At 41.1% G+C, this 13,148-nt stretch overlaps 1 protein-coding gene across 9 annotated transcripts in view; it reads right to left on the bottom strand.

The window, feature by feature from the left end:
- Window positions 1-12,517, bottom strand: part of LOC134213071 (uncharacterized) — a 105,946-nt gene extending 93,429 nt beyond the window's left edge. For 4 of the 9 annotated variants that reach the window (XM_062691614.1, XM_062691618.1, XM_062691621.1 and 1 more), the window contains exon 1: window positions 11,974-12,517. The gene's annotated coding sequence lies outside the window, so the exon portion shown is untranslated. The remainder of the gene's footprint in view (window positions 1-11,973) is intronic. The other 5 variants (XM_062691617.1, XM_062691620.1, XM_062691616.1 and 2 more) reach the window with 4 other exon arrangements.
- Window positions 12,518-13,148: the final 631 nt, after the last annotated feature.

Raw genomic sequence — 13,148 nt, 5'->3', positions numbered from 1 at the left:
ATTGCAAACACAATATTTGCAGGGATGCTGTCCGGCATTCTTGCAACATGTCCTGCCCATCGTACCCATCCGGCTATAGCTACCTTCTGGATGCTGGGTTCGTCGTAGAGCTGGGCGAGCTGGTGGTTCATCCTTCGCCGCCACACACCATCTTCTTGCACACCGCCAAAGATGGTCCTAAGCACGCGTCTCTCGAACACTCCCAGCTTTTTCAAAAATGCAATATTATCATAATTATGTTGTTTTTTAATAAAAGTATCGAGCCAATGGTTTTTTAAGGATTTAGGGCCCGGAGAACAGGGTTATGTCTCAAAATATTCTATATTTTCCTTTAAAAAACATGTTTAAGTCAATTCAAAGTTGAGAGACGTTGCATTATCAAGCTGAAAAGTTAGTTATGGGCCCATGGATAACTCGCCATGTTTGATTAAGCTTATCTCTAGCATTGCGATGTGATCCTCTGAATTAATCCTAGTCGATAAGCACACCAGTAAAAGATTTACCCGAATTCATTATCATCATTACTTCATCGCCAAGATATCGGCTAATTGTGACAACCAGTTGTTGGTGCACATCGCACAACTACTATTGTCAACCACCAAGACCATCAAAATTGATTTTTTCGACCGAAGGAAGCACATGATTCAATACGTTTGTGCAGGTAATGTACATAAAAAAAAATTGAGGTTGTGGTTTTGCCGAGCATTCCTCGTCACTTCAAGTTTTTATTGCTTGGCAGAATTAGGCTCACATATCTTGTTGTCATTCAATATTGCAATTTTGCACAAATTAACTCGCATTTAATAAAACTAATCGAAGTTAAGTTTGTTCAACTACATATTGCTCTGGTCAATAAAATAAAGCTATTCGAATTATGCGTGTATTGCTTGATTGACAAAATTGAAGATTAAATTTTATTAAACTTTTTAACCAGAAAAAAAATATAACTGATCAATTAGTTGCATGAAATACAATAATATGCGAATGAATAAAACAAATATATATTGCCTTAACCCTTCCGTTACCAACCCCCCTTTTAAAAACGAAAATAAAAATCTTTTTGTCTGTACCTTTTTTGTCCTTCGACATTTTTTTTTCGCAACTTTCACCAATAGAGGAAATATATTCAAGTTCAGATTTTTAGAACTGGCCACTTGATACCGGAGTTATTCCGGATTTAAAATGGATGTTAGCTTTTGGCCATTGCCCAAAATATCTAAAATAATCATTTCCGAAGTATGCGTTCTGGCATATGGCAAAAAGCTAAAACCCATTTTATATTCGTAATAACTCCGGTATCAAGTGGTCAGTCCTAAAAATCCATAGAGCCCATGAAACTTGAATAAATTCCGCTTCTTTTGCGAAAAAAAAGTCAAAAGACAAAAAAGTTACAGCCAAAAAGATTTTTATTTTCGTTTTCAAAAAGGGGGTTGGTAACGGAAGGGTTAATATATGAAATATCGGGATCAAGTGTATCCAAACTGTTGGTAATCAAGGTGTTCATGTTGAATGAAAATGAGCGACGATTAATTGAATGAGTTTATTACAATAACAAAACTATGTCCAGTAAAAATTTGAAATGACATGACAATTTGGTTAGATATATACAAAACTATGTTATGTTATGTAATTCTGCTTTACAATCTAAATTATGCAAGCAATATTGTTTTAACTGCCCGACGTTTCTGTAGTGTTTGACAGCCTTCTTCCGGGGAAACTGAAAGGGTTTTAATTCTTAATTATTATCATAACTCCGAACATACGATCATTTTTAACACCTACACTGTTGTTCTGTGTCGTATTGTCGTTTATGTTTTCAATTGTCTGTTGGAGAGGTGGTATTTTTCTATACAATTTGTTATGTTTTTACCATTTTCGTGGATTTTTTCATAAAAACTTCTTAATAAATCATTAATCAGCGTTAACGTTAATAAACTTTTCTTCTTCAAAAAAAAATGAGAACGCTTAAATCAGTGGTCCCCAGCATGCTTACAATCAAGGGCCGCATAGCAATTTTGAACTGCAGAAGCGGGCCGCAGTACTTACACATATGCAACATTTGATTTTCATTTCATGTAGAATTTTAAAGCTTAATCAAAATTATTTTTAATACACCTATTTCACATTTGAATAAAACTTGTTGCGATGAATCTTCTTCAAATAACATACTAGTAAGCACATTTTATTCTACGGGTTTTATTGCCGTAGCTGACTTTTAGTTGATACTAACAGATACTTTTGTGGTAGCGGACTTGGCACGAGAAACATATTTTCGCATAATGTTACCCGATACTACGATTTTGAATTTTTATTGAAGAATTATTGTTCACTACAAAGGGATTGCGCGGCTGGTAATAAAATTAATCAGTTCAGTGCGTGATCTCTCATGTTTCGGACAGCAGAACGATCGCGCGGTCGGCCGAATTATTGTGTTCTGCATTGCGCGGCCGGTAATAAAATTAATCAGTTCAGTGCGTGATCTCTCTTGTTTCGAGGCGGGCTTGGTAGTCATATGGCTACTGCATCTGCCTCATACGCAGGAGGTCAATCCTAGGTCCGTTCCATTCTCCTACTTTGTATCTTTCTCTTTATTTCTCATGTTCTAGCAATCGCTAGAACTGGAAATGGACTTCCATACCGTTTCCATTACTATTCCTATACCTTCAATTTGAGTATTCTAACAGTAATCTGCTAGAATTGGAAATGAACTTATAGAGCTCGTTTCCTACATCCAATTAGAAATTCCATCAGTTACCTTCTCCTATCTATCACATTGGCAGCTCGTTAACCAAGACGGACCTCTGCCTCTCAACCTAAACCAGAAATTCCAACAAATTCCGCATGATCTCGTGGCAAGTGCAGAGGTATATTCGGCTTGCAGCGGGCGAGTGATTGCATCATCATTTCCTCCCCTTCCCTACATTGACTTGCATTCTGACGTGGCAGGCGCCAGTATGACCTAACAAATGAGATCACCAGTACTTGTACATTGAAGATGTGTGCTAGTCCCAAGCAAACATCTGTTGGTTCCCTGTGCATAATGCTGATCTGGTCATAATGGAGTAGCAACTACGAGCAGTCAATCAAGCTCAAGAATTATTGTTCACTACAAAGGAGTAACGATTCCTGATTATAGATCGACTGTACGTTTTAATTATATTTATTGAACGGCTTCTCAATCTTACAATTATTACAACAAGTTTATTATTGACCCGACGTTTCGCCACGGGGATTGTGTCTTTTTCAAGGGGAAAACAAAAATATTTTAATAATTTAATTATTTTAATAAATATAAGTAACGATTCCTTAACCTCATTGATTAGCTATGATTTGACTCTGATAATTTTATTTCCAATTTGGGTAGTCAAAATATTGAAATCTCCCAATTCTGTGTCATTGAATAGATTAAAAGTAAGATAAGAGACTCCACTGATCAAACATGTTTCGGAGCCAGGTGAACTTGCCAGCAATTTTGAATAGAAGTTGAATAAATCTGGATCCCGCACTATTTACCGTGTTTCCAGATTTTCGATCAATTGAAATTTACTGAAACCTTCATCAACTAATCGGAGCATGGACAAAATCTTGACTTTGTTAAACAATTTAGGTAGCGAAAAGTACGTTGATATTTATCTTTTTTTCTGGAGTTAGAAAACCAATTCAAATTTTGCCAAACCCTAACTTGTATTTAAAGATTTCTCATTTCAGAGCAGTGTATTTATTTATTTATCATCAGACTAAGGCCGGAGTGGCCTGTGCTGCACATAAAAGACTTCTCCATTCAGCTCGGTTTAAGGCTGCACTTCGCCAACCACGCAGTCTGCGGAGGGTCCGCAAGTCGTCCTCCACCTGATCGATCCACCTTGCCCGCTGTGCACCTCGCCTTCTTGTTCCCGTCGGATCGTTGTCGAGAACCATTTTCACCGGATTACTGTCCGACATTCTGGCTACGTGCCCGGCCCACCGCAGTCTTCCGATTTTTGCGGTGTGAACGATGGATGGTTCTCCCAACAGCTGATGCAACTCGTGGTTCATTCGCCTCCTCCACGTACCGTCCGCCATCTGCACCCCACCATAGATGGTACGCAACACTTTCCTTTCGAAAACTCCCAGTGCGCGTTGGTCCTCCACGAGCATCGTCCAGGTCTCGTGTCCGTAGAGAACTACCGGTCTTATAAGCGTTTTGTAGATAGTCAGTTTGGTACGGCGGCGAACTCTATTCGATCGGAGCGTCTTGCGGAGTCCAAAGTACGTACGATTTCCAGCCACTATGCGTCTCCGAATTTCTCTGCTGGTATCGTTATCGGCGGTCACCAGTGAGCCCAAGTACACGAATTCTTCAACCACCTCGATTTCGTCACCACCGATAGAAACTCGTGGTGGGTGGCTCACATTGACCTCTCTTGAGCCTCTTCCTATCATGTACTTCGTCTTCGACGTGTTGATGACTAGTCCAATCCTTTTAGCTTCGCTTTTCAGTCTGATGTAGGCTTCCTCCATCCTCTCAAAGTTACGTGCCATGATATCAATGTCGTCGGCGAAGCCAAATAACTGGACGGACTTCGTGAAGATCGTACCACTCGTGTCAATCCCTGCCCTTCGTATTACTCCTCCAAAGCGATGTTGAATAGCAGACACGAAAGACCATCACCTTGCCGTAACCCTCTACGGGTTTCGAAGGACTCGAGAATGCCCCTGAAACTCGAACTACGCACATCACCCGATCCATCGTCGCCTTGATCAACCGTATCAGTTTATCCGGAAATCCGTTTTCGTGCATTAGCTGCCATAGCTGGTCCCGATCGATTGTATCATATGCGGCTTTGAAGTCGATAAATAGATGATGTGTGGGCACGTTGTATTCGCGGCATTTCTGCAATACCTGACGTATGGCGAACACCTGGTCTGTGGTAGAGCGTTCACCCATAAATCCCGCCTGGTACTGCCCAACGAACTCTCTTGCAATTGGTGTTAGTCGACGGCATAAAATTTGGGAGAGTACCTTGTAGGCGGCGTTCAGCAATGTGATTGCGCGGTAGTTGCTACAATCCAGCTTATCGCCCTTTTGTAGATGGGACACACGACACCTTCCATCCACTCCTGCGGCAGAACCTCATCCTCCCAAACCTTGGTAATCACCCAGTGCAGCGCTCTAGCCAGTGCTTCACCACCGTGTTTAAACAGCTCTCCTGGTAGTTGGTCAACTCCAGGGCTTTGTTGTTTTCAGCCGGCCGATCTCCTCCTGGATTTCCTGGAGATTCGGAGCCGGAAGTCGCATGTCCTGCGCGCGTGCTCCTAGGTTCATTACCATACCGCCACCGTTGTCTGCCATATCGCCATTCAGGTGCTCTTCGTAGTGCTGCCGCCACCTTTGGATCACCTCACGCTCGTTCGTAAGAAGGTTCCCGTTTATGTCCTTACACATATCGGGCTGTGGCACGTGGCCCTTACGTGAACGGTTCAACTTCTCATAAAACTTTCGTGCGTTATTAGCGCGGTACAGTTCCTCCGTCTCTTCACGGTCTCGATCTTCCTGCTGGCGCTTTTTCCTCCGGAAAATCGAGTTTTGTCTGTTCCGCGCCCGTTTGTATCGTGCCTCGTTCGCCCTCGTGCGGTGTTGCAGCAATCTCGCCCATGCTGCATTCTTCTCCTCAACTAACTGCTCACATTCGCCGTCATACCAGTCGTTTCTCTGATCCGGAGCCACCGTGCCTAGTGCAGCGGTTGCGGTGCTTCCAATGGCGGATCGAATATCTCTCCAGCCATCTTCAAGAGATGCTGCGCCTAGCTGCTCTTCCGTTGGGAGTGCCACTTCCAGCTGCTGCGCGTAGTCTTGGGCTAGTCTACCGTCTTGTAGCCGCCCAATGTTTAGCCGCGGCGGACGACTCCGACGCGTGTTGATCACCGTCGAGAGTTTTGAGCGCAGACATACTGCGACGAGGTAGTGGTCGGATTCAATATTCGCACTGCGGTAAGTGCGTACGTTCGTGATGTCGGAGAAAAATTTACCGTCGATTAGAACGTGGTCGATTTGGTTTTCCGTTACTTGATTAGGTGATTTCCATGTGGCCTTGTGGATATTCTTACGGGGATGAAAGTGCTTCGGACTACCATTCAGCGGGAGGCTGCAAAGTTAATGCATCGTTGGCCGTTGTCGTTCGATACGGTATGCAGACTATCCGTTCTGATGACCGGTCTATACATCCCCCCCTTCCTACCTGAGCGTTCATGTCACCGATGACGATTTTGACATCCCGCAGTGGGCATCCATCGTATGTCTGCTCCAGCTGTGCATAGAACGCTTCTTTCTCGTCATCGGGTCTTCCTTCGTGTGGGCAGTGCACGTTGATGATGCTATAGTTGAAGAAACGGCCTTTATCCTCAGCTTGCACATCCTTGCGTTGATTGGCTGCCACCCAATCACGCGTTGGCGCATCTTTCCCAGCACTATGAAGCCGGTTCCCAGCTCGTTGGTGGTGCCACAGCTTTGGTAGAAGGTAGCCGCTCGATGCCCGCTTTTCCACACTTTCTGTCCTGTCCAGCAGATTTCCTGCAGCGCTACGACATCGAAGTTGCGGGGATGTAATTCATCGTAGATTATCCTGTCGCAACCTGCGAAGCCAAGCGACTTGCAGTTCCATGTTCCAAGCTTCCAATCGTGTTCCTTTATTCGTCGCCTAGGTCGTTGCCGATTGTAGCGAGTCGGATTATCTTCTATGTTGTTCGTAATGGTTGTTTTTAAAGGCGGCTTATTGGGCCTGCGCAAACCTCCTGTCTCGTCGGAGGGCCGTCGTGTCAGGGCTGTTTAGCGTCCCACCTAACACCAGGACTTGGGCTTGTGCGCTTTGAGCGGCACACGGTCGCTTTGGCGGAGCCTACTTGCGGATTCATGCAGCTTTTATAGAGGTTTAACAGGGCCCACTGTCAAACCCCACCACATCCTAGGCAGGCGCCACAACTCGCAGATGGCCTGGGGAGGGATCGTCAAGCCCTTGGACATAGTCCCTGCTGCCCCCCTCAGAGCAGTGTATGACAACATTATTTTGACCTCAAGTCCAACATTTAGTTCGTTTGAATATGTGGAAAAAAATATTTTCATAGCCCGGGGCAATACCATCACAGTTGTTTGTTGTTGTCCTACGTAACATATGAAGTGATGAATTTAATCAATCACGATGGTTCTTAAACATCAAAATGATGTGAACTTGACAGATTCCCTGAGAAGCACAAACAATTTAGCATGTTGAAAAGCATTTGTTGACATCTAATGCGTATCAACGGGCCACATGAAGTGTATATTTTGAAATCCTTCGCGGGCCGCAACAAAAGGCTTCGAGGGCCGCACTTTGGGGATCACTGGCTTAAATAATAAAGCCTCACTTGTCATCAAAATAATTTTCTTAAATAAAACCTCTCTGAAACATGTATACATAAAGTAAGTAATATAAAATGATACTCTAATTCAATCGTCTGTTTAACGGATCTGCTAATACATATTAGTGTTATAAAAATGTTATTAGTTTCCGAGAAAACAGGGGAGAATCATGTGTCTCCGGGGATCACCCCCAGTAACATTTTGGTTTTATAATGGTTTTAACGCACTCTTGTAGAGCAAATAATGGTCTTCAAGAGCGTTTTAAAACTAAAAATGTTACTTGGGACGTGTGTCCAGTTTCCCCTACTGGTGCACCGAATCTAGTACTATTTCAATGTTCTCCCATTCCTTGATCTCTCTTCATATTGATAGACCCTTAAATAACGAGGGGTGGCAATTCGTCTGTATAATGGTCATTAAAGCATTCAGTTCTTTGGACTCGGAAAGTAAGCCATTCTGTGACTCAAACACGAACTGTAAAACCAAGGAGGGGAGAACAGTTCAAAATGCACTCCTTAAGCTTTTTCGATGTTTTCACCAATATAAAGAAGAATACCGAAACATTTCAAAGTGTAGATGCAAAATATACAAAACCAGTAACATTTCACAATGATCTCCTATTCAAAATAACAAGGTTTTCATTACTTTCTAACGCATACAAAAAATATTTAAAAAATGGGCCTGGGGAAAAACGCCTGAATGAATGGTGGTGTAAAATTATGGCGTACGCATGTTTGTTTGTTTTTTTTCTTAATGGATTGAACGACAGTTTTACCGATCATGTGGAAGTATCGCAAATCGCTGAATTTGAGTGAATATGAAGGGATTTTGCTCATTTTTCCATTATTTTTTCCATTAATTTACAATGTTCTGAATAAATCCGATGCGAATATGTGCAATGTGCATTATGTGGAAGAACAGAAGATTTTTTTTCCTGTTCGGGTGTTCTACTGTGACCAGTAATATTAGATCTATTGTAGCATTCCCAGTATCTTTAGTGTATAAGTGCATTGCTCCATTACTATTGAAAAACAATGCAGTATCAATTTCGATACAGTTCTTGTTTTGTTTTGTCAAGAGCATCATGACAATGTCCCACTATTTAGGCCCTTCACAGAGAGGAATCTCATTGAAGGCGCGCCCCTTGTCAATATATTGAAAATATAATAAAAATAATACTGTTATTTGGCCGCGCCCCTTGTCAATATATTGAAAATATAATAAAAATAATACTGTTATTTGGCCTTGCATCTTAGCCCTAGCCACATTCTTATCGTGCTTCTAGAATATCACCGGTAAAGCTCCAAACCCGGGATTTTGTTCTATCTACAAAACCATTTCATGCTAAAGAGTTTGTTCAGTAACAAGAATTTTCGTGTGTTCCTCTCACTACCATACGTACCAACTCTTCATGAACTGTTAATACATGAAGAGTAAGTACGTATTAAAACCCCTAACTCGATTTTTGTCTAGCAATAATTTCAGTCTAGAACGATGGGTACCAAGGTTTTTTAACTAATTGCTTGAAAAGTTGCTTCCGCTGCGTATAGTTTAGCCATAAATGGTGGAATTCGAGTATAATATACGATAAATCCCTTATCCCAACTTATTGCCCTAGCTAGAAAATGGATTAAATATGGCTCAGTTTGATAGATCTTATTCCGTAACACACTACGAAAAAGTGATCTACCAGCGTTACGGGGAGCAGAGAACGTTGCGTGAACAGCTGATCACCATTCGTGACACCGTTACATAAAATCCGAGCGATGAGAAAGGGTTCGGGAATATGAGTCGCACACTAGACCACTTCGAATGGAAGAAGAGAGATGTTTACAATCTTGTATTTCTTGCAATCAGAGTCAATGAAATCCGTCGCACTTCTACATGTTGCCGCTTACATTGCCAAAGAACGTTAATCTGATGACTCCTTGCAATCAGCTCGTCCACTTTGATCTTGACCGTGAGTAAAGAAAAGCGCGATCCTTTAGTTTGTTCTGTGGTGTTATTGGTTTGTGATTTTAAACGTGAAGTATTGGATAGTTTCCTGTATAGGCTAGAGTAGATGTAGATTGTGCGGTAAAGTTTTTGTGACAATGTGACCTGTGCGACTGTCTTGGGTCTTGAAGGAACCCAGACCAAGGATTGAGTGTCATTTGTGTAGCCTAATTGTGTCAATGGCCTATTCATGGTCTACGTGTTTTGAATAGCAGAGATTACAAAGCTTGCGCGCCATCACCATCGCACTCCAGCTGGCGACTTCAGTCAAAACCCTGGCCGATCGAGTCATCCCGAACTTGTCATATAATAAGTCATCCCAAAACATTTTTTCCGGATCCGTTCGCGGTTCAGTGTGCCCTCCATCGTAAAACGCCAGTCAGAGTGCATCGCAGTGGCATAAGTGCCCAAGTAGTAAAAGTTGCATGCAAGACAAGCGGCACAATTCGAAAAGCATTAGAAGTAGAAAGTAATTCCTACCTTGACCTGACTGAAAGTAATGTACCTACTACAGGCCAACGTATTATTCGATAAATATTGTACCGCTAATAAAAAAAGGCTACTTCTGCGCTTATGTTTAGTCGCAACGAAAAAAAGCACCAGATAGTCGCCTAAGCAAAACATATTCCCAGAAAGCTACTTTGATATTTTGGAAAATTTGGCCAGAAAACAAAAAAATATAAAGTGTTGCTGCCGAAATAAACTGTACTTCTTTCTAATATCAACTTCACGTAGAAGTAATACACTCAAATCATTAATTAGTGTATTTCTTAATTTCTGTTAATCGTTGTTACTAGCTTATTAGATGTGATTGAGATAGTCTAAATAGCACTTCACGTTCCGCGTTAGTTCTTGTCCTGTCTGCCTACTTTTATTCGAGTTGCTTTGTCTTTCGCAGTGAGAGGGAAAGATGGGTCAGGAAGGTTGTTTCTAGTGATGATAACTTTATTGTACTGTGACCACGTGATAGGATTTGGGAGTGTGCTGGGCTCTGTTGGTCAGGTTTGCAGGACGATGGCTGTTGTCATCTTGGGTTAGACAATTCGAGTGTGTGTGGTCGGTTATGCATGTTACTGGTTCGTTGAACAATTTTCAGGCTGATTCAGTGACCAGTTTTTAGCCGGGCAATATAAAACGACGAATGTTCCTTTTCGGAGGGGGAGTGTAATCCATTCGTTGAACAAATCCTTCAAGAATAGCCGCGGCACGGTGACCACTACAAAAAGTTTTTCATTATTCTCTCCAGGCTACTGACATCCTATTGTTTAGCCCATCGCCAGATCGTAGCCAGGATGTCCCGGGCACTATTTTTTTTTATATTTCTTTTCAATTATGACAGCGGGCTATGTCTATTGATGATGATGGCCGTGCTTGTCACAGGCTCGATTCTCTCATTATTTCGGGAATGATTCAATTATAGTCAAAATTCTCAGTATGCGCAAAGTAAAACACACTACAATTGAACAAAACATTAGGAACATTCTTGAATCGCTGTATCTTGTAGGAAATATACCTCTTTTCCTAAAAAAAATCCTTGGGAATTTTCTGGTGAAATGTACCACTGATTCTAATGAAATTTCAGAAAACCTTTAATAAAAACTCATGAAGATTTTGTGTAAATTAATAATCAACCCAAATCTATTAATGTAAAATAATAAAATGAAGATGGCGTTGAATTAACGACGATAATTTATCAATCAACAACCCTGATTATGACATTGATAAAAGCTAAACGAATCAATATCTCGAGTTATTTTGTTGGTTCTACTCAAAAGTTAAACTTTAAATTTTAGAAATTAATTAATGGGTCAAATTTTCATTGTTATTGTCTTCTATTTCAAAGAAATGCATTACTTAGATGATTCTATTGAATAAGGTTTTCCATTCTAATAATCAGATAATTATGCTACAGAATATGAATCCAGCTGGCCAAACTAAATACATGACAAAACATGGTAAGCAAGGTAACACTCGGAAAACGCGAATTCGTGAACTCAACCCAACATGCTACATGGCCAAACCTTGCTATCAACCAGACGCCTTATGTCAAGGAAGAATCACTATTTGAAAATACTAACACATAACTTCATTCATAGACAACACAAACAAAATCGCTTCCGTCGACCGCCCGAATACCAAATTTCTATACATCACAGTTTCAGCAACGTGGAAATCTTCCATCCGTTTTCCGTATCAGTGTTGTTGCTTTTGTTGTTACGTTTGGTTTTACGAGCAGCGAATCCTTGCGATTGTGGGGTCGTCATTCCTATGTTTACGGCTACCCGCAATAAACACGTTGGGGAATTCGTATTCCAGTCGAGCCTCCAAACATTGTTTCATCCTTTTTTTTCAACCCAGGTGGGTATCCTAGACATTCGGTTGCTAGATAAATCAATAACAACGACTCGTGTGTTTTTTCACATTCCATTGGAGCATGAATATTTTTGAACATGATAATTATGGTTTTGATTATTGCAGATGACCAAAATAGCTCAAGGATGCGTTATCTAGATTAATATCCTTAGTGATGATTGCAAATGGTATAATGCAGAAACGGTTAAAGCTGTTAACGAAGTATTAGGCGTCTCGCTTTGGTAACTTACCGTTCAAATTGTTCAAAAAGTTCCAAAATCCTGAAAACAGCTAAGCAGAATTGTCGTTGATTGATGATCTGACGATATGCTGAAGTCACTAATGAGGCACTGGTTGCAATAAATTTTTCACTTTTAATTAACAGAACAGAAATGTTCAAAGTTTTTCACCAAAATGTTCGATAATGGTCGATTATGGTTTCCCCTAACTAATGAAATGATTCGATATTCGCTGTTCGTATTTTTTTCACTCAAAACTTGTGCATTAAAGCACCAACATTCAAATTGAACGATACTTCACCTAATCTACACTGCGTTTATACGCATCAGAACGGAAACCAGTGCTTCAGGTTTTATAATGCATTCACTTCCACTAAACTTAAAAAAATAAAAAATAATAAACTAAAACAAGTTCGAGGGCGGTGGCCAACGGGTGAAAGGTGGAGAACTTTAAAATCAAAAAACGGATACAGAAAAGACCCGCGCGCGCGTTCGAAGGAGCAGAAGAATGGCACTTGTTTTCGGATTGACGGTTCGTTTACTAATGAAACGCCGCCCAACCAGTTCGCTGTTATTTAATTCGCTCTGGCTCCATTGGCACACACAGCCATGCTCTGGTTTGCAGTTCGGTGCTATTCTGAAGCACTGGTTTCTTCGCGAATTATTGTGCGGCGCTGCTGTTCACTAGCACGAGCACCAGCAGCACTAGTCAGCCTGTGAGTCGTCATCGCCGTCGCTGTCATTGGCGTCGCCGCTTGGTGTTTAGCGACATCGACGATGGCGGTGGTGTTTATTTGCCGCCTCCTCATCATCAGCAGGTAACGGACTAGGTGACTAGGGATGCCTCATATGCGGAACAAGTTTTATTGAATATTTAATTTAATTCCTAATTCTACGTCCAATTATATCCACATTGACTTCTGCTTTTGTTTTTCATTTTTCACAGCTACTTTTATTTTTACTGTTACTACAGCTTCAACTTCTGCTTTAAGCTTCATTGACTTACTTTACTTCTTCTTTTACTATTGTTTGCATGTAAATATTTCTAGTTTTAATTTGTACATTACATCTATTGCCAATTGAAATTTTTATTTCATTTTTAACTTCTAAGTACTTTATTATCAATTTTCAATTATTCAACCTTTTCTAACACTACTTATTTTTCAACTGCTACCTACCTTTACCTA

This window comes from Armigeres subalbatus, chromosome 2, assembly GCF_024139115.2.
Source record: "Armigeres subalbatus isolate Guangzhou_Male chromosome 2, GZ_Asu_2, whole genome shotgun sequence".
Lineage (NCBI taxonomy): Eukaryota > Metazoa > Arthropoda > Insecta > Diptera > Culicidae > Armigeres > Armigeres subalbatus.
Note: the sequence above shows the minus strand (reverse complement) of the source record. Positions and strands in the feature narration are given on the sequence as shown.